This window comes from Gorilla gorilla, chromosome 18 (genome assembly GCF_029281585.2).
Source record: "Gorilla gorilla gorilla isolate KB3781 chromosome 18, NHGRI_mGorGor1-v2.1_pri, whole genome shotgun sequence".
In the NCBI taxonomy this organism is placed as follows: Eukaryota; Metazoa; Chordata; class Mammalia; order Primates; family Hominidae; genus Gorilla; species Gorilla gorilla.
The window spans coordinates 66,556,961-66,578,652 of NC_073242.2; the positions used below are offsets into that span (position 1 = coordinate 66,556,961).

At 49.4% G+C, this 21,692-nt stretch overlaps 1 pseudogene; it reads right to left on the bottom strand.

Moving 5' to 3' along the window:
• Positions 1-341: 341 nt before the first annotated feature.
• Positions 342-1,238, bottom strand: LOC101132400 (tricarboxylate transport protein, mitochondrial-like; annotated as a pseudogene).
• Between the last annotated feature and the right edge of the window lie 20,454 nt (positions 1,239-21,692).

The following is a 21,692-nucleotide window of genomic DNA, read 5'->3' on the forward strand; positions in this document are numbered from 1 at the left end:
CCGGCAGGCGGGGCACAGTGTCACATGACACAGAACATGAAACACAGGCCCAGGCTCACAGTAAGCACATGGACAACTGGGCACAGACTCACAGGCCAGATGGACAGCCAGCCATGGCTGGGCCAGACAAGCGTACACAGTGGTGGTTTCACACACAGACCACAGGGAAGACATGGCACTAGGGGACACAGGGACTCGAAGCCGCAATGCACAGAGCAGGCCGCAGAGTTCAAGGGAGGTGGGAAGGGGCCTTTTTGGCACTTCTGCCCTGGAATCCTGTGAGACAAGGGTGGCGGCCACTCTGGAGGTGCCTGGAGCGTCCCCTCGCAGCCCCTCTGGGCTTAATCCGTCTTCCACACTTTGTTGAGCAGCTTCACCACCTCATTGTAGATGATAAATGCTATGGCCACATCCAGGCAGACCCAGTCAGTGACTGGCGGGGGCCAGTGCCCTTGTGAAGGCGTTGAGCCCCTCCTTCCTCGGGATCTGCAGCTGCAGTCCACTGTTCCGGTGTTTGTGCACGTCCACGCCTTGCATCCGGATCTCTATCCCGTCCAGAGGGGCATTTCCAAAGACGCTGGCTGCGCCCGCAATGTCTCAGAAGACCCCAGTGATCAGCGGGTTTATGGGTTTGTCCCTTCGGTACCAGTTGCTGCAGGGAGGTCAGGACGAAGAAGCAATGGCCTGGTTCCAGCCCTGCTTCAGCGCGGCGGCCGTGAGGCCCTGGTAAGTCCCCTCAGCTCTTGTTCCCGCACAATCTCCCTAACCCCAAAGAATTCTCTGTTCTTGGGTTTGGGGAGGTCTGGTCGTGGATGAACTTCACTTTGATGGTCTGCATGGGATGGACGACCACCACGGCCTCGGCCACGCCGGCGCCCAGGCCGCACAGCAGCCCGCGCCTGCTGTTTAGCTGTCCCTGGGCATCCCGCATCTGGGTGCTGAGGAACTCGAATGTCCGGAACCTGACGCTGCCTCGGGGATGGAGCCGCAGAGCAGGGAGTTGAGGCCGCGGTCCAGGCCCAGGATGCTGTGGCTGTGACTGTACCCCACAGGCGCCCATGCCCGGTACCCGGAGGGGGCGAGCGCTCGTCGGTCCTCACGTGCTCGGTGGGAAACGGAATATAGGTGTAGATGCCGCTGGCCAGGCCGCCTGCCGTGATCGCCTTCCCCGGGAGCATCCCCTCGGCCTTCCAGGACTCGGCGCGGCTATGGCGGGCGGGAGGGGTGACGCCCCGCATCGCCTCGGTCCAAGCCTCCTGAACTCCCCACTCCTACCTTAATTTGGTTTTGACACAAACAAAGATCTCGCATAAACATAAAATGGGATGTCGTGGCTTGTAATTTTTGTTGAAAGCAGTAGTATTGTTCTACAGGATAGTGCATTGGGGGTAAATAGGTTTTTTTATTTTTTTCATCAGCCCACTGACATTGATAGAGGGTAGTTTTTAGGTTATTGATGAGCAGTTTTCCCTTAGGTACGCCTTAGGGTAGGGGTTTGTGGTAACGTAGTTGAGAGTTAGGCTGGGATTAGTTTGTTACGGCAGCAATATCCTTCTGAGAACCAGGGGATTCAAATCCTTCTCATGATACTTTGCTAATATCGCCCAGGTTTGCAGTGCCTTCCCTTTATGCTGCTTACCAGAGATGGTCTCTTGCACTTGGCCCAGCTATAGCATGTTCCACTGTTCTTTTTATTCCGTGCTTCTTAGCCTGGTAGCAGGGGTGAGGGAATGAGGAGATATCTGATGTTCTGAGGAAGCCTCACACTCAGCACTGTGAACTGGGGTGTGGGGTTACTGACCTTCACAGTTTCCTGCCCCTCCTGTAGATGCAATGCCAGGACAAGAGCACATTCCCGTCCCTCCCTCAGTGGTAGAGAGGCTCCTTGTCCACGTTCCTAGCTTCTAGTTGAAGTGCGAGTGGGTCTGCAACAGTGCCCTGTAAAGTAATGCTTTAGTTTCTTTATGGGAGATGTATCTGGGCAGAGATGTGGGTGTTGACCTTGTTTCTCCACCATCAGCTGCAGTGAGTTTTTTCACAGTTCCCTCTGGCTCAGGTTTGGATGCTCTTTCCCGGGGCCTTGAGTTCTATAGGAGAGATGGGAAAGCTATGTCTCCAGAGTTGTAGCAGTGGGTGGGATAGTAGTCCCTCCCCATCAGCACCATGGGGGAAGCATTCTCAGGATTGTACCCCACCCTCCCTGACAGGCCTTGTAGGGTTCCTAGAAAAATCATACACAAAGGTGTAAACTCTATGTCTGTAGACTCCAGGATTTCTCATTCCCCTTCACCCACCCACCTACCCACCCACACACAGCCACCAGGAGCTAGTTCAAAAGTCCTGCTTTACTTTTACTAGTTTCCATGGTCTTCCAGGTACACATAAAAGCCTGGGGCCTGTGTGACCTGCAGGCTCCTGCATGCCTTGATGTTGGGTTTGTTGTCTCCTCTGTGACCTCAGTTCTCCAAAGGGTTCAGAACAAGCCATCCATTCATTTGCATTTTCTCCAGCTTTTTTGTTTGTTTATTGTAGAAGCAACTCTTTGTCAGGTCTCTACATCTATAAACTTAACTCAGAAACTAATATTTCTAAATACATTTCTTTCCTATCATACTTTCAGTGCTGCTCTACCTATGCTAATTGTTCTTCAGTATTTTTCTTATTTGTATGTCTCTATTTTAAAACCAGGTTTAATTCCTTCTTAAACTAATTTGTAACTTTTCTATTTTCTTCCATTTCATTTATTTCCCTCTGTGACTTTAATTCTTTTCAGACATTTAAAGCATTGATGCATAATTCCAGTGTAGGAGGTCAGATTATACACTGACATTTCTCCTTGACCACTGGTTGTAACACTTCAGCCCTGATGAAAGTTATACCTGAAGCCAGAGACACTCTTGACATGTATTATTTTACTATTCAATAAAAATTAACTCATCATGAACTGTATTTTATTAATATTTGTAGGCTTTATGGATCTGAAAATACAACAAATAAAAACCAAATTACATTACCTCAGGGGGTAAAATTTTTTTGATTAAAACATTTGTCTTCCTGTGATTTGCAATCTTGAGTGGTCACCTTGAAATAGGAACCAGAGTTGAAAATAAAGTAGCAGGTGTTGGTGATATTTGATGGATAAGAACATAGAGCTCATTTTGTAATTGAAAGGGAAATAAGAACACGTGTCACAAGTTCCATATGATCACAATGCATGGCAACAAGTGACTTACATTTTGAGAGAGAAGAATTGGAAATAAAATGACCAAGTATAAAGCTGCCCCAAGGGCTGGGAGTGGTGGCTCATGTCTGTAATCCCAGCACTTTGGGAGGCCGAGACAGGTGGATAACCTGAGGTCAGGAGTTTGAGACCAGCCTGGCCAATACGGTGAAACCCCGTCTCTAATAAAAATACAAAAAATTAGCCAGGCGTGGTGGTGGGCACCTGTAATCCTGGCTACTTGGGAGACAGAGGCAGGAGAATTGCTTGAACCCGGGAGGTGGAGGTTGCAGTGAGCCAAGATTGCGCCACTGCACTCCAGCCTGGGAGACAGGGTTAGACTCAGTCTCAAAAGGTGAATGAATGAAGGAATGAATGAATGAATGAAAGAATGAATGAATAAAGCTGACCCAGTCTGACTTGGATCTTTGTCTTTAACATATATCTGCAATACTCATGTAGGAAGTGTATAAATAACTTATCAGCAATATTATTAATGCCCAGGTTCTTCTTGAATTTTCAGGGTTTGGTTTCTCCAGTAGTGAGTGTGTTACTGAGCAAAAGGGGCGTGCTATCCATTGCACTAAAGTCAATACTATATGACACTGAATTTTTCTTTTTAGAAAAAAAAAAAAAGCTTTTTGTTGTAATTTTTGTTTTGTTTTAAAATGTTTTTATTTCAATATCCTTTAGGGTACAAGTGATTTTTGGTTAAATGGATGAATTATATAGTGGTGAATTCTGAGATTTTAGTGCACCCATCACCTGAGGAGTACACATTGTACTCAATAGGTAGTTTTTTTAATCTCTCATCCACCTCCCACCCTCCCCTTCTGAGTCTCCGAAGCCCGTTATATCACACCATATGCCTTTGTATACTCATTGCTTAGCTCCCACTTATAACTGAGAACATATGGTATTTGATTTTCCATTCCTGAATTATTTTACTTAGAATAATGGCCTACAGCTTCATTCAAGTTGCTGCAAAGGACATTTTATTTCTTTTTATGGCTGAGTAGTATTCCGTGTGTATATATATCACATTTTCTTTATCCACTCATTAGTTAATGGACATTTAGGTTGGTTCTCTATCTTTGCAATTGTAAGTTGTGTTGCAATAAACATATGTGTGCATGTGTCTTTTTCATATAATGACTTCTTTTCCTTTGAGTAGATACCCAGTAGAAGGATTTCTGGTAAATCTACTTTTAGTGCTTCATACTGTTTTTCATAGAGGTTGCACTAATTTACATTCCTACCAGCAGTGTATAAGTGTTCCCTTTTCACCACATCCACACCATGTGTTGTTTTTTGACTTCTGATAATGCTCATTCTTACAGGAGGTGCAAGGTGGCATCTCATTGTGATTTTAACTTGCATTTCCCTGATGATTAGTGTTGTTGAGCATTTTTTCATATGTATATTGGCCATTTGTATATCCTCCATGAAGTCTCAGGATACAAGATCAATGTACCTACCCTGTTGGTACATTGTACCAACACCAAGCTGAGAATCAAATCAAGAACTCAATCCCTTTTACAATAGCTGCAATAAAATTAAATAACTAGGATTATACTTAACCAAGGAGGTAAAATATCTCTACAAGGAGAACTACAAAACACTGCTGAAAGAAACCATATGTGGCACAGACAAATGGAAATACACCTCATGCTCATGGATTGGAATAATCAATATTGTGAAAGTCACTACTGCCCAAAGCAATCTGTGGATTCAGTGCAATTCCCATCAAAATATCATTTTTCACAGAGTTAGAAACCAAAATTTTAAAATTCATATGGAACTAAAAAGCAGCCTGAATAGCCAAAGCAATTCTAAGCAAAAAGAACAAATCTGGAGGCATCACATTACTGCCATTCAAATTATACTACAAGACTGTAGTTACCAAAACAGCATGGCACTAGTATAAAACTAGGCACATAGGCCAATGAAACAGAATCAAGAAAACAGAAATAAGCCAAATACTTACAATTAACTAATATTTGATAAAGCATACACGAATATGAATTGGAGAAAGAAGACTCTTAAATGGTGCCAGGGAAACTAGCTAGCCACATGTAGAAGAATAAAGCTGGATTATTTTCTCTCACCTTATACTCAGATCAACTCAAGATAGATCAAGGACTTAAATCTAAGACCTGAAGTCATAAACACTCTAGAATATGACCGGGGGGTGGGGGTGGGGGTGCTTTTCTGAACATTAGCCTAGACAAAGAATTCTTGACTAAGAGCCCGAAAACAAATGCAGATAAATACAACCTTATTTAAAAGCTTCTGCATAGCAAAAAAATAATCAGAGTAAACAGAAAACCCATAGAATGGAAGAAAATATTTGCAAACTATGCATCCGACAAAGAACTAGTATCCAGAATCTATGAGGAACTAAAGCACATCAGCATAAAAAAATAATTCCATCAAAAAGTGGGCAAATGACAGAAATATATATTTTTATTGTTATTTGACTCACAAGTAGACAGGAGTCCATATCTTTCTCTCTGTGTAGGCCTCAAGCCAGTATTTTTACTAGAAAAGGTTCAGGAAGTGGATTTGGAGATTAATTGGTGATTGGTGGAAGGAAAGGGGAGGCCTGGAAAGTCCTTGAGCATGCACAGTTATCTCTTCATGCTACATCATGGGTTGTATGTCAAATTCAGGGGGAGTTAGTACAAAACATATGATTGAAATTTGGGCTGCAATGTTAGCAAACTTGTTCTGTGCAAACTCCAGCCACCTTGGTTCCAACCATTTTCAGTTAATTTTTTCTTGATATCACAAGTGGAGGGAGTTCAGCATTTCAGAAAGTTCTTTCCTTTCTTATCTGCTATCCTGCAAACTCAAGAATACCTGTTAATCATTGGTTTCTTACTCTTTGGGGCACAATTTCAGTTTCCGCTTTTCAGCACATTTTCTCTGTTATCTGCTATCCTGTAAGCCCAAGAATTTAGTCATATATTTAACTATTTGGGGTATGGTTTTATCTGCAGCCTCCCTGCCCTAGGTACAAAATCTGCCCAGGATTTTGGACCCCAATAGGGCAGAGTCTATCACTGAAAGAGCCATGGGATGGAGCCTTTATGGGTAGTGGTGGAACACTGGCCTCAGTAAAAATCTGTCCCTTAACATGGGTCCAGGCAAGAAGGGGCCTCATCAACTCAGTCTTCAGCTGTGGTCACTGTGGGACCCACCAGACATGTGGGGTCCCCAGTCTAGGAGTGGGGAGCACTCTGCCCTCAGACATTCATGGACAATAAAATAGCCCTGGAGGAATGGCTGGCAGGTGAAGGGTGCCCTTCCCATTGGTCAGGAACAGGGGCTCTTTCTGCACGGCCCTCTATCTCCCATCCTCTGGAGACATCATGCTCCCTCTGCCCCGAGTAGTCCCTGAAGGAACAGTCTCTCTGGGTGTTCTCAAGGACCACACCACTAGAGCTCAAATTTGCTTCTTTCTGGTAACCTGGGCAAATGAAGCCCCTTCCTGTACTGACAGCCCAGAATTGGGGAATCTGTTGTCCCTTTAACTAAGACATGATCTCCATGAGTGCAGAGGCTGGTTTGGAATAGACAGATCATTTCCCCCAAGCCAAACATTTTCTCACTCAACTGGTTTTATTTCTTAAGCTGATTCACCAGCCACAGGGAGCTTTGAGTAGACCAAAGCTGTCATGAGATTTGTTTTCTTCAGAAAACTGGGAATTTTGTGGTCCCTGAATGATCCCAGGAAGCTGATCATATAGAGGTCTCTGGCCCTTGACCCCACTGTGCCTTCAGGTGCCCAGAACAGCCCATCATAGGCCCTTTCCCCTTGGCAGGTGGACATTGTTCATCCTCCCGAAACAAGCATATGCCCACCTTGGTGCATTTGAAGACAACAGACCTTACTATCCAGGCCCCCCTGTTCTCATATCCTCAGGCAGGAACCCACCCTTGGACAGAGGCAGAGACTCCGGAGACCCTGGTGGGGGGTGAGGACTGGGCCTGGGCTTTTGTTCCTGGTGGTAGAATGTGCTCACCTTGCTGGCTTTTGAGACCCAGGCAGGACCCTGGTTTGGGGTGTTCTCTGAAGTTCCCCAATGCAATGTAATATTTTTTTCTTGCAGGTTGGACACGGAGGAGGATGTGGATACCCTCTTACCCAGAATCAAGGGGAACATTATTGCCCTTGAGTATGAGTGGGTACAGGGCAGGCTGCTGCTTCAAAGGGCTAGGGAGATCACCACTCCTTCTGTGCTGCAGTAAGAGGGTCCTGGGCCCACTTGGGACACAGGGCAGGGAGGGGCTGCACACACCCCATGCCTATACACTCCTCAGCTTGGCCCACCTCACCCTGACCCCTCTGCATTGCAGGGATGCCAGGCCAGTGTGCCAGTGGACATAGGGCAGGAAGATTTTTTAATCTAGAAAATCAGCATTTGTCTCCAGATTCTGTAGTGTGTCTTCTGTCTCCCGAGCTCCCACTCCCAGCAATCTCATCTCAGTGATAGATTTTATTTTGAGAAAGGCCTCTCTGAGGAAAGACATGTCTCAAGTGCACCTCCTTCCCAGGATTGGAACTCCTCCCCAGGTGCCCTGCAAATCCAGCCCAAGGTCAGTGTTGGGCCAGAGTTGAGTATCCCACTTTGGGAACTCAGAGAGCAAGTGGAGACAGAAATATGGCTGGGCTAAGCCCCTGGGTTCTCCAAGGGGGACAGCAGTACAGTCTCCAAGTCAACAAGAGAGGAGAGGGCCAGCCTGAGGGGCCAGCCTGCTCCCTTGGAGCCTGCCCTGGAGATGTGCAGGGTCTAGACACAGGACAGAGGGGTGCCTGGAATGGCCTGTGGGTAGTTGTCCAGCAGGTCTCTGAGGGCTAAGGGAGCCCAGCCCTGCCACCCCACAGGGAGGCGTATGGGGGCAGCCAAAGCTGTGGCCCTGGGAGGAGAAGATGGTCAGGGCCCTGGCTTGGGCATCTCATGGGAAAGGCAAGGAGGTAGCAGAGCTTGCAGCCAAGGTGATCTGACCAAGGGTCTCATGGTAAGAGGGGATCTGGGATCTGGTGGGAGGAGCCCAGTATGGAGTCTGTCCCTGTAGGGGTCATTGGAGGAGCTGAGGTAGCAGTGACCCAATGGAACTGATGACTTTGGGATGCATCTGGATGGAGCCAGCCTGTAGTGGGTGGATGGAGCTGGGGAGGGCAGGAGATTGAGGCCAGGAGCAGGGACTCACCTGGGACCCCTCAGCAGAGAAGCTTTGGTCAGTCCCAAAGCTGTGGAACACCCTCTAGAGACCCAGCTCCCTGCTGGCTTGGTCAGCACCATGGCCAGAGGGAAGACTGGGGAGACTGAGTCAGAAAAGAACAGTGGGTGGAGGACAGCCAGGTGCCCCGTGTCAGGGCTGCTGCAACAGGAGGGAGGAAGCTGCTGGCTGAAGACCCTAAGTACCATCTGAGGCTGGGGACTGGGTACAGGGCCATCACGGCTGCCTGTGAAACCCTCAGTCACCCTCATTGTCCCTAGTGTCCACCAGCAGTGCGGAGCAGCCCAGTTAAAAACTGGACAAGGCAGGCGTGTGGATGGATCTGGGGGGTTCTTGCTCAGAGGTTCTGACAAAACAAGGATAAAAGATGAACTGGAGTGCCTAAAGAGACAGTCATGGTTTCCAGGGCAGACAGGCTAGGGAAGTGAAGTAACAGGAAGGGTGGGTAGCCAGAGTGCAGAGAGAGGCAGGTTAGATGGTCAGACCCTGCAATGGGTGTGGGGCCATCGGGCAGACAGGCTGCAGGTGCATCCTTAGCGCACTGGGCAGTTCTCAGGCCAGGCTCCCTGCACCGCAGCCTGGGGATGTGGTCACTTACTGGGGTCTTCTCTCAGGGTCCAGACATACAAACCTGGGCAGCACTGGCCCATCTCAAGACTAGAGTTTCTTGGTTCCCAAAGAGGACGCTACCTCCAGTCCAGGAGAGGCAACCCCATTATGTAGCCCAAACCCCCATGAATCCCAAGCAGCACCTTCCCAGCCCTGTGCTTCCTCTGTTCCCATTTCCCAGCCTCTCCTGGGTATCAGCCAGCAGAGAGGCTGAGACCTGGGGTGGATGGAGAGGGGGCTGGTCCTTCCCTGGGGCCTGCTTAGGGAGGGGGATGGCCCCTGGCCTGGTGCAGGTCTTCAGCTCTCCTCACTACCTTACAGTAACCGAGCTTCCCTTGTCAGTGCCCTGGAGGCAAAGGTAAGAGCCTGTCCCTGCTGCACGGGAGGCTCGTCCATCGATGGGCAACTTGGTGGCTGGTCAGTGAAGCAGATAGTGTGGCCTGTGGGCATGGGTGGTGGTTAGTGGGAGCCACATGCCCTCAATGGGAGAGGCCACGATTCCTGCTGAATCTCACCCCAAGCCTTGTCCCTGCAGTTGTTTTACCAAACCCACCACAAAGGTTCAGGGTAGTGGCTCGGGGGTCACTATCCACTGGGCACCAGGACCCCACCTTGAGGCTGAGACCTGATTAGGGCATCTGTGGCCTGAGAACAGTGTGTCCTGTGTTCCCGAGTTTAGGCCACTGGTAGCTACTCAGTCAGAGGGTCTGGGTCCCAAGATCTGCCCTTTTCTGGCTCCTTCCAGTTCAGTCCCATCAAGGTCCCTGATGACTGACCCAGCAAGCAAGAGAAGCAAACTTCTGCAGAGAAAAAGCCTCCTTTCATTCAGAAGCACTGACTACGTTATGTTGCTGTGTGTGGCAGTGAGTTTCATGTCTTGTGATGAGGCTGGTTCCTCCTCATGGCCCTGCCATACTGGAAATGAAGAAGCAGGGCAAGAAGTCCTCAGTGATGACACGACCCAGCATCCAAGAACCACTCCCAGAAGCCTGGCAGCTCAGCTAACTCCATCGTTTCTCATTTATGGCAAAAACATCAGGATATCAGATGCAAAGATAAATGGCTACAAAGGCTTAACCACTGAAATAAATCTAAGAGCAGCAAGAAGGCACAGTGGAGAGTGAGGGTCCCTTGTGACCACTCTCCAGAGTTAGGGCACAGGCACCCCTTGCTGTTACTCGGTGCTGCCTGCCTCTCAGACAGCAGGTGGCACACTGTCCTCACCCAAAAGACAACAGGCCTGGTCCCCAACTTTCCTTCCCATCTCTGCAAGGGTCACCTTTCTGGAAGACAATCTGATGTGAGAGTTCGTGTTCACTCTTGATTCGTGGGAAGGGAGGCCTGGTCCTAGGTAGACTCAACCTCTCCTGAGGAACCATAAGGCCAAAGGCTGGAAGGTTCCAGAATCCTTAGGGTCTTGTCGTCCGTGGGGTCATCCTGACCCCTGTCTCACCAGAGCATTCTTCTGTCCACAGATGTCTCGGCAGGTCTACAAGGGAATCCCCCCACAGGTATGGGGTCTGGCGTGGTCACTCCTGCTGGATGTCAAAAAGGTGAAGGCCAAGAATCCAGCGGTACACCAGGACAGGCCCTTCCACACCCAGCCAGAGCAGGGCAGACATGCCACACCATGTCAGGAGCCCAGTTAACCGGCTGGAGGGAACATCGAGCCTGGAGGTTAGGGGGTCAGTAGCACATCCTGGTCACAGACAGTGACATGGACACCACAGGTAAGCTGGGCTCTGGTGATGTTCTGTGGCTTCAGAAACAAGCAAGAGAAACAACTATCTGCAGAGAAAAACCCTCCTTTCCTACAGAGGCGCTGACTTTGTTATGGTGCTGTGTGCAGCAGTGAGTCTCCTGTCTGTTCTGTGGCTGGTTCCTCCTCTTGACCCTGCCCTATAGAAAATGAAGGAGCAGGGCAAGATGTCCTCAGTGAAAATGAACCTGGATATGAGCCGCATTTTGAGAAATCATTTCAAGTTCTGGGAGGGTCCAGGGGAGGTGGGGAATCCAGAGGGATCGGGGCATCTGGGGGAATATGGGGAGGTCTCATGGCAGAGGTAGGGGTCTCAGAGAAAGGAGTGACAACTCAGGCCACTGCCTGGAGTGGCATCCAGAGGGGTCTGCAGAGGGACTTGGAATAGAGAGGTTCTCAGGGCAGCCCAGGGGCCTGTGAAGACCTCTGCTCCTTTCATGAGGACAAGGAAGTGCTGTGCATCTAGATTTTCACCTTAAAACAGCTCCCACAGCACTTGATCGATGGGGCAAGGATACACAGGAAGACCCTGGGCCAGGAACGCTCCTTCCATACAGTGTCTGGCTTCCTGGGCCAGGGGTCTGGCTCCCTCATAAGGACCCAGGTCCCTTCCTTCCAGGAAGGTCCCTGAAGGGCACACAAACCAACAGTGCCCCTGAGAGGGGGCATCCCATGGAAGAGGCCAATGCTCAGGGCCAGCATCATGGGCAGATTGGGCCAGGACTCACCGTGGGAGAGCCCAGGAAAGCCCAAAGCCCTTGGGGAGCCCCTTCTTCCGGGAGCCACAGCCCCCTGAGATGAGTCCATCCCCATCAGGAACTACAGGACCTTGTCTAATCCAGCCTCATAGAGGAGGGGGTCACATCCCATGCAGAGGGAGCCCCTGGCACTACAGACGGAGCCCCTAGTAGACCACTGGCCTCTAGCCTTGAAGGGCCAGGTCCTCCCATGCCTGCTGTCCGCACATACCCCCTTTGGGCTCATCCTGAGGCTCTGGGATATCTGCCTTCTAAAGGACAAGTGCATGCTCACAGCCGGGGCATACACAGTCAGTCAAGGTGCACAGAACCCATGTGCCTGAGGGAGCTCTGGGGGAACACACAGGAAGACACCAATTGTCCTAAGGGCTGCATTCACACTGTCCATATGACCCTCTGCCCTGGCCTGGATGGAGGGTCAGGCCTGGTGGGCTGGGCAGGGCACTGTGAGTCCTCCCAGACATCAAGCCCATCCCTGACATGGCACAGATGAAGGGCAGGAGTGTGGCGAGCACCTCCCTGCGGAGATCTCCCATCCACCATGGCCTCCTGTGCACACCTGGATCTCATGGGTGACCAAACACGACCCAGCACTGCCCAAAGGGAGGTGCCTAGGAAGGAAACAGAGTGCAGGCACTGATCCTTCCCAGGGGACCCCTCTCCCAGCATGACACCCACCTCCATCCCCAGAACGCCTCCTGAAGCTGTCCCAGTTCAGCTTGGGGGAGCTCCTTCAGGACATGCTGTCCTGGGCCTGGGGTCTGGAGGATGATGTGGTGCTGAGGCACCTTCAAGGCCTCCATGTTGCCTTGGAAAGGGACCCAGGAATCCCAGAGAGGATTCAGGGAAACGGCACAGGCAGGACCACGGCCTGGAGCCAGACAGAGTTCAGCTGAGCATGGGAACTCATGGCATGGAGTGGATAGTACTGGATGGCTGAGGGACCCAGTGCCCAGGGGCATCCCACTCACTTATGGAGACAGGCCATTATATTAGGTGGCAGGAGGCCAGGTGACAGTTAACAGTTTCTCCTGCCTGAGTTCTGGACTAGGGTTCAAGCCCAGGCCAAACAGGCCCTGGGGTGAGGGTGTGACGCAGGGAGCCCGAGCCAGCCCAAACCCTGAGAGGCCATCCCAGGAACACCCTCAGGTGCTTTGACAGCACCCATACCCCAGACTGCACACATCCCTTGCTCTAAAGTTAGCAGCCTGCAGGGGTATCCTCGGTGTCAGAGCAAGTGGGCCACACAGGGCCCTCGAGGACTCCAGGCACCCAGGTTCGTGAGGCCCAGCCTTGCAAAGGCCAGATGGCTGGATGGAAACGCTGACCAAGTCTGTTTCCTTTCAGCCAAATCTGTGGGGTTCCCCAGGAGGGCCCCTTGCCTGGAGTGAGTGTCCCTGACACCCAGGCCTCTGTGAGCATCCCTCAGCACAAAGGCCCTCTCCAAGGGGGATAGGCTGACCCTCCCAGGCCAGCAGCCCAGATCCAGAAGCCCAGGGGTCATCACCAACCTCACCTGGCTGGCGTGTCCCTGAGGCTATGGCAAACAGCATGCAGGGAGTTCCACAGAACCCAGGGCCGTAGGCTGCTCTCTGGGGCCCCAGGGGATCAGGGTCTGGCCAGCCTGTCCCTGGCTCAAGACACATGCCTGGGAATTGGGGTTTTCTCCTCTGCTCTTAGCATCTCCTGGGTAAACCAACAGTTACCCTCCCTCATGCCTCTACATTCACATCCATGAAAAAGGCACCAGTGAGGGTGACCTTTCCAGGAAGCCACAGCCTATGTCACCCCTGCCAAGCTCTAAACTTGTCCGTGGGAAGGCCAAATGGCGAATTCTCCCAAAAGCGGCGGAAATGAGGCTCTGGCTGGAGAGAGGGGAGGGCAGCAGCAAATAGACAGTGTCTCGGTTCCACATCAGCTTCGGAAAACAGGCAGCTCCCTGGGCTTGGTGAGGCGCGATGCCCAGGAAGGACACCAGGGGTGCGGGTGGGAGAGGAAACTGAGCTGAGCAGTGAGAAGAGAGGTGAGGATGATTGGGCAGAGGTGAAGTGCACCTCGTAGCATCAAATCTTGCTCATTGTCCCTCAAGTCCCTGTCCGGACTTACTCCCCCTAGCCAGGGGTGGCACAGAATCGGTGAGCGGCACTGCTTTGGAAGCAGAGAGGTCCATGCTGCCTTCTTACCCATCTCTCCCACGTAGCACACCACCCGGGCTCATGCTGGACTACAGTCAGCGGCCCTGAGACCCAAGGCCAGAAGGAGTTAAGAAACTACTACTCCCTGCATGCCCTGCGAGGAGCGCACCACACTGCTCCCACCTCCAGAAATGCTCACTGTCCACCGCATGCTGGGAAAGTGGTCCAGCTTCCCTCAGACCAATGGTCAAAAGCGGTTAAGAGACACTATTCCCTGCATGCCCCGCGAGGAGGACAAAACTCTGTGCCTCCGTCAAAATACCTGCACCACCCCCAATCCCGGTGCATACTGGAATTGCAGTCTGGCTTCCCTACGACCAAAGGCCAAAAGCGGTTAAGAGACTACTACTCCCTGCATGCCTGGGGAGGGGCACACCACGCTGCCCCGCCCACAAGGTAATGGCACCACCCCAAATCCCGATGCATGCTGGGATTGTAGTCTGGAATGCAGGCTACAAATAGCCAACAGCGGTTAAAAGATTACTACTCTTGGCCAGGCGCAGTGGCTCACACCTGTAATCACAGCACTTTGTGAGGCCGAGGAGGGCGGATCACCAGGTCAGGAGTCACGAGGTCAGGAGTTCGAGACAAGCCTTCCCTACATGGTGAAACCCTGTCTCTACTAAAATTAGCTGGGCGTGGTGGTCCATGCCTGTAATCCCATCGCAGGAGGCTGTCAAGAGAATCGACCGAACCCAGGAGGTGGAGGTTTGCCGAGGTTGCAGTGAGCCGAGAGCCGAGATGGTGCATTGTGCCACTGCACTCCAGCCTGAGTGACAGAGTGAGACTCTGTCTCGAAAAAAAAAAAATTACTACTTTCAGCATACCTGGCAAGAGGAGCAAAGTGCCGCCCCTCCCTCAAGGTACCCGCACGACCCCAACGACCCCCCCCCAACCCCGGTGCATGCCAACTCACGTGCATCCTGGGGCCAGTGCTACCCATACGACCGCCAACGACACCCCAACCCCAGGGCATGCTGGGACCAGTGCATGCTGGGATTGTAGAGACTACTTCTCCCAGCATGCCAGGAGTGCACAGTGCTGCCCTGCCCTCACAGCACAACTTCCAGTCCCAGTTCGGCATTGTAGTCTGGCTGCTTGCCAAAAGGGGTTGAGAGACTACTACTCCGCATACAGCAAGGAGCGCACAGCGATACCCCTCCCTCCAGGGATCCGTATGGCCCCCAATCCTGGTTCATGCTGAGAAGGTACTCCCCCAACTGTGACCAACAGGCCAGGTGCCTATGCTCCCAGCATTCCCAGTCCTCTTCCGCCGCTTCCCTCTATGCATCCAGTGCGGTTTCACAGTGCAGAGGGAGAGCTTAGCTTCCAAACCAAGCTAAGCTGGGAGGAACAGCGGGAGAAGAGCCTGGAAAGCAGGCCCACCCAGAAGCAAAGGAACCGGATGTCCCTCAAGAATCAGACAGGAAGTGCAGATAAAATGCAGCATCACCTTTCCTAGAAGGCAAAGGCCAGACACAGTCGCCTACCGCTCATCCTAGACCGAAACGACCCACGCAGCCATCAGATGGGACATGGAGACCAAGGGAACTTCCCTGTCCAAGACAGGTATGGAAGCCCAGAGGATCATCACACCTGCCTAATCAACCAGAAATAGGTTTAGCGAGGGAAATAACCATGAAACGGATCTCCACGAAGTTTCTCCCTGATGGACTCCAAAGTGTTCTTTGTTGAAGACATTAAGCCAGACCAAGCCTCTAGGCCCCTATGGCAGATAGAGCAAGAGGGAGTACAGAGCAGAGGCCAGAGCCCAGGCAGGATACAGCACAATGCCACTGCCATGCGCATCCGGGAAGAAGTGCCAAATGGGAGACTGGGCCAGAAAGGCCAGCATTTAAGTCACAGAAATCCTTGCCACGTCCCGTTCCCGGCTTCTTCTCCAAGCCTTTGTCGCAGTGGGGCTACATTTCTTAATGAGAGGAGTGGGCGGGAGGAGTTAGACCCATCTTCTTTGATGTTGGTCTGCTCGCCCTCCTGCAGGTGGACAATAAGCTCCTGGGAAGCTTTGGTCCTTGGGTGTGGTGGGTGTGGTGTGGTTGTCTTGATCCTCGAAAGGAGGACGCTCAGGATGGGGAGAAGGTTTCAATCCCTGTGGGTCCAACGCAGCTCCCCAGGTCAACCAGGCCTTCACAAACCTAAAGTGGAACCAGCAGGAAAACGACTGACAACCTGCCACACCACCCAGGCAGAGAACCAGAAAGAAGCTCACCAAACACAGGCCGACATGCAAGAAACCACCCTCCAGCACAAAGGGAACATTCGTCCCAAACACACACGCACATGGGCACACTCATAGAGAAAGAGAGACAGAGAGACAAGGAGAGAAAGGGAGACACCACACACAGACATACAGCAGTGGCACAGAAACTGTCACTCCCAGGCAGCCCCTGAGGCTGCCAGGTTCTGCTCTCTGTGAGGACGTCTCTCAGGTAAGACAGTAGCCCATGGGTCCACAGTCAGGCCTGTCGTCGAGATCACAGGGGGCACGACTTGTGGGGAGACTCACTGCACACCGTCTGGGCAGGCCTGAAGCTAGGATGGCGCGCTGCTTCCCCGGGACTCCTCTGCCTGAGGTTTCTTCACCGGGTCGGCCCTCTGCGACTCCTGGAGTCCGGAGACCATCCTGTGACCCCCGGGAGAGGTCAGGCCGGAGCCTCAACACCGAGGCACTGCCACGGAGGGCTCCTGCTTCGCCAAGCATCAGGGGCCCATCCCCCGGGCGATGGTGAGGGTCACTGTGACGTGAGAATCGCCTCGCGCCTCGCGCATGCGCATTTTCTAAACCGACTCGTGTTGGGCTCCTGGAAGTCAGTTTGTGGCTTCCTCAAAAATGGCAGCACCTGCGGCGGTGGCGGTGGCGGTGGCTGTGGGGGCTGTGGGGACCGCAGCGTCCGAAGCTGGGTGGGGGGCATGTAGGGGGATGTGTGAGAGAGTGGGCTGCCTTGCTACCCAGTGCCAGTCGCCTGGGAGTCCTGTACTTTGGACCTCCTTGAACCTTCTTCTTCAGTGCCCGGTGGAGGCAGGGCTTCAGGGCGTTCCAGACTCCTCTTCCCATCTGATTTTGGGTCCTGCAGAGTGAGCAGGGATGGAGTTACAATCTAGTGAGGCTGGGACAGCCTCCCTGGGGCACACAGAATGATCCCATGGGCCTTAAGACATGGTGCCATGAGCTCACTGCCTTTCTCCTCCCTGACCAGAGCAGTGGTCTGCCCAGTCTTCAAAGCCGGCCTGCAAGGACACAACTTGGCCAAATCCACTGCCTGTGACATCTCATCTTCCCAGCATTCCTCCTTCACGGCTCATTTCCACAGCTTGATTTTCCGCAGACCAGCATGAGGCAGGGAGCCTCTCACAGCATCAGCAGTAGGGTTGCCAAGTAACGCTAATCATCCGCTGGGCTCACCCCGCCCTTGCCCTCTGCCCCCGATTCTCTCACCTTTCCGATTGCCATGCCCCTCCGGACATGTGCTGTGCAGCCCCTCCCTATGGAAGGGGTTAAGACCCGCAGGCTGGCCACTTCTGTTGGCGTCTTTCGATCCCACGTGGGAAGCTCCCTTCTGGGTATCTAAAACCGTCAGTTCACTGCCTGAAGTGAAAACACCCAGTCCGTGGTAACCTGGCACTTCCCTTTTCAAAGCCACCTAACTGTAGCTCTATCTCTCTGGGGTGTCACAAATCCCCCAGCACCCCAGGAGCATCCGTTGGACCCCGGGCTGGATGCGTGGCCCACACCTGGCCTCTCACAGGGATACTCCCGCCACTGTTACAAAGAGGAGAAAACGTCACAGGGGAATGGCCTGACCCCTGCTGCATCCAATCAGCAAACAGCCCTAAGCAGCTTTGGGGTCCATGTCCACCATTTCTCTGAGACCCACCCCGGCTGGTTCCCAGGCCTTGGGGTCCTAGTGTGGAACTCTCGGCATAATTAACGCAGAACAGGAGGACCAGAGGGCCGCTTGGTCTCTCTCCACACATGAGGGAAGTTTGTGTGGTCAGCTTATGGACAGTGTCTGCGTTTCTGCCATGAATAGGGCTCTAGTGGAAACACTTCCATAATCTCTTTTTAAATATCCCTTTGTACCACTTTTAATAGTTTGCTGGGGGACCTTATTATAAAATATTATATATGGTTACATAGTGATCACAGTGATAACCCTCAATTCATTTTTTTCATTTAGTTTTAAACATTAAGTACTCCATGACTACATACTAATGAAACCGGTATAGACAAAGCCTCAGATTAGGAACCAGGGTCACCTGTGGAAGGTCCTTGCTGAAGCCAGTCAGCCTCTCAGCCTGTCCCTCAGGCCAAGCAGTATAAGTCGTTCCTCCAAGTCATTAAGTTGGCTGGCAGTAACCCCTGGTAGGAGTCTGGAAGGCATCTGCTTTTCATCTTAGATTTTAACAGAAACTCGGGTGAAAAGTTTTCAAGACTTAAAAGCCCAAGTCTCATATTTATAGTGTAATTTGGGGTATTAGAAAATCAGTATTTTCAGCATCTCTGAAATCACAATGCAAAAATAGCCCCAGTTTCATAAGGCCAACCCCTGGCATCTCTGTTCTGCAAAGTAGGGTAAGATGATGCCACAAAAGGCAGGCTGTATGCAACATAATCCTCACTCCAACAACAGAACTATCTCACTTTAATCCAGGGGGGTCTTTAAATTATAAGACATAAAGAAAACCTTTCTTGAGATGGAAAATTTTACAAATCAGAGAAAAAGCTTCTAGAACATTTACATCTTATAACAAATAAATTATATGCCCTATTATTTCCCTATGAATACATTAGTTTTTCCATAATACTTTTAATATTTAGCTTGAAAATACCAGTAGCTTAAAAAAAGGGACAAAACGAAACCCCAGAATTTTTTTTTGTTTTGTTTTTGAGACAGGATCTTACTCTGTCACTCAGGATGGGGTGCAGTGGTTGGATCTCAGCTCACTGCAGCCTCAACCTCCCTGGCTCAAGCCATCTTCCCACCTCTGCCTCCTAAGTAGCTGGGACTACAGACGTATGGAACCACACCTAATTTTTGTTTTTCTTTTTTGTAGAGATGGGGTATTACTATCTTGCCCAGGCTAGTCTTGAATTCCTGAGCTCAAGCGATCCACCTGCCTTCACCTCCCCAAATAATTACAGGTATGGGCCACCATCACTGGCCTAATTTTTTTTAAGCTGATAAAGAAATAACACACCAGTGCCTTCTGGGGAAAAGCTTTCAAGCAAATCAGCCATTTTTGCTAGAGATTATAGAAGATGCTATCATGGTGAAATGGTGGAAATAATCCAGAAAAATTCATCATCTCTTTTTCAGATCTTCACTCAAATCAGCCTCATGTACAAACATTCCTGACCCTCACTTCAGTAATGACTTGCCTCTCTCTCTTTTACACCTTCTCCCTGTAGCTGTTTTTTTTTTTCTTTGTGACTCCCTGGCAGGAAAAAACATGCTATTTATTGAGCACAATTATGTGTCATGGACTATGGCAAATACCTTCAAGAAGAAAGTCTGGGCTAAAAGGGCTTCATCTCAGTCTAGAGGATATACCTCACAGGGTCTTTGAACATGTGGTGACAGACATTTTGGGCATGTCTTCTAGGCTGAGGTGTAGCCCTTATGGGACAGACTCACTCTGGAAGAAGCTCAAGTCTCACCTCAAGATTTCTGTCTCCTCTGTCTGGGGCTGTCAGGGGGGACAGAAGCCAAGGGAACCCTGCACTTGGGGATCAGCCATAGGAGCTGCTCCCCAGGTGGGAAGATGGGAGTTAGCAGCTCAGGATGGGGACACAAGGTGAGTTCCAAACAGCTCTGTCACAGAGAGTGTCAGCAGAGCTTTGTGATGTCAATTGCAAAGAGAGGGGGCATGTGACAGAAGAAGCCCTGAGTCACAGCCCCATTCTGAGGCAAGGGAGAAGCAAGTAGCATCCTGAGGCTCTCTTGCCTTATTAACCCATTGCATTTATTCTCAGAACCTCCTGCCTAAAATAAAGACATTATTCCACCTCCATCTCCTTACATTCTAAGCCAGAAATATGTGTGAGTTATCACTCAAGTGCACAGAGATCTCTATTTTCTTCCTCCTTAAATGATACTTTTAATACTAATAAATTCCTCAAAATTTTTACCACACATAGGGGAGACAGAAGAAATAGAGCTTCAACACTGATTTAATTAAAAATAATTCAAGCTAATTATTATTAATGAGATGCTTGCTTGGCTGCTTAAGCATGTATTGTTATAACACCCAAAAAATAATGAAAACACTGTTCAAAATTTATGGTGTGAAGGAAAATAATTAGCTTGAATTGTTCAATAATTATTTTCCTTCACACCATAAATTTTGAACAGCGTTTTCATTATTCTTTGGGTGTTATAACAATACATGCTTAAGCAGCCAAGCAAGCATATCCTCAGTCTTTACTAATGATTCCAAGGAAAGGCAACTGTACTTCCTAAGGGTAGTCAAAGTATGTGAAATGTAGAGGGTGAGGGAAGAAAAGGTGGTAGCTGGAGGTTCCAACATTCAATCAGGTTTAATTTATTTACTTTTGTCCTGGTATATAATTCTATTATTTTTATTCTTGTTTGGTATGTTTTTTCAGTTTTATTTTTGATTGACAAATAGTAATTTTCATCTTTATGGTGTACAATGTAAAATTTCCATACATGCATACATTGTGTAATGACCAAATCAGGGTAACCATGATATTCACCACCTTAAACACATATTATTTGTTACAAATATTTATCAAATTAAAATGAAAATGTTTATCAGTGGTGTCCTTCCCTCAATTTGTTTTACACACACTAGTGTCTAAGGCTATGTGCTATCCACTTGTCCACTTCAGTGGGCTCTTTCAAGTTAAGTTTTTGCTCTTCGAAAGAAATACTTCTCCTATCACTTTGTTCAGTCTCCAAATGTAAATGCACAATAAATGTTCTGGACAGTATAGAAAAATTACTAGACTGCAGATTGTGGTAAATTCCAAATCACATTAAATAGCAGTAAAGGGTATCCACAGGCTCTTCCTTTATTCATGCATATTTATTTCTTAGCTGTGGTCATCAACCTTTGGAATTCTCTAATTGACTACTCTTTCACTTTGTAATAAATGTTAAATATTATCTATATGATATTTTATTTGAGTATTCTATTACCAAGGAGATGAATACTCTTTCATATATGGTAAATTATTTATTCATTTATTTTTAACCGTGAGCATTAATTTTTTAATATTGTATGTATTGCAGATTTGTGTGTCAGTTTTTTGTCTCTAATTTTAATATATTTTAAATATATAAATTAAATTAAAATAATTAAATATATTAAATATATTTTAAATATATTAATATATTAAAATATATTAAAATAATATATTTTAAATATCTAATTTTAATATATTTGAATTTGTTAGTTTCTTGTTTCCTCTTTTCCTTACGTCAAAAACTGCCTATTCTTTGTTAAAAAATAACCCCACGGTGACTTCTGCAAGTTTGCCAGTTGTACTTTGCACATTTGAATCTACAATCGATTATTATCTATAGAATAGAGAGGAATGAATGCATTTTACCGATTAAGGCCAGGCACAGTGACACACCTGTAATCCCAGCACTTTGGGAGGCCAAGGCGGGTGGATCATGAAGTCAGGAGTTTGAGACCAACCTGGCCAAGATGGTGAAACCCCGTCTCTACTAAAAATGCAAAAATTAGCCAGGCATGGTCGTGGGCGCCTGTAATCCCAGCTCCTCGGGAGTCTAAGGCGGGAGAATCGCTTGAACCTGGGAGGTGGAGGTTATAGCAGGCAGAGATGGCGCCACTGCACTCTAGACAGAGCAAAACCATGTCTCAAAAAAGATAAATAAAATTTAAAAAAAAAA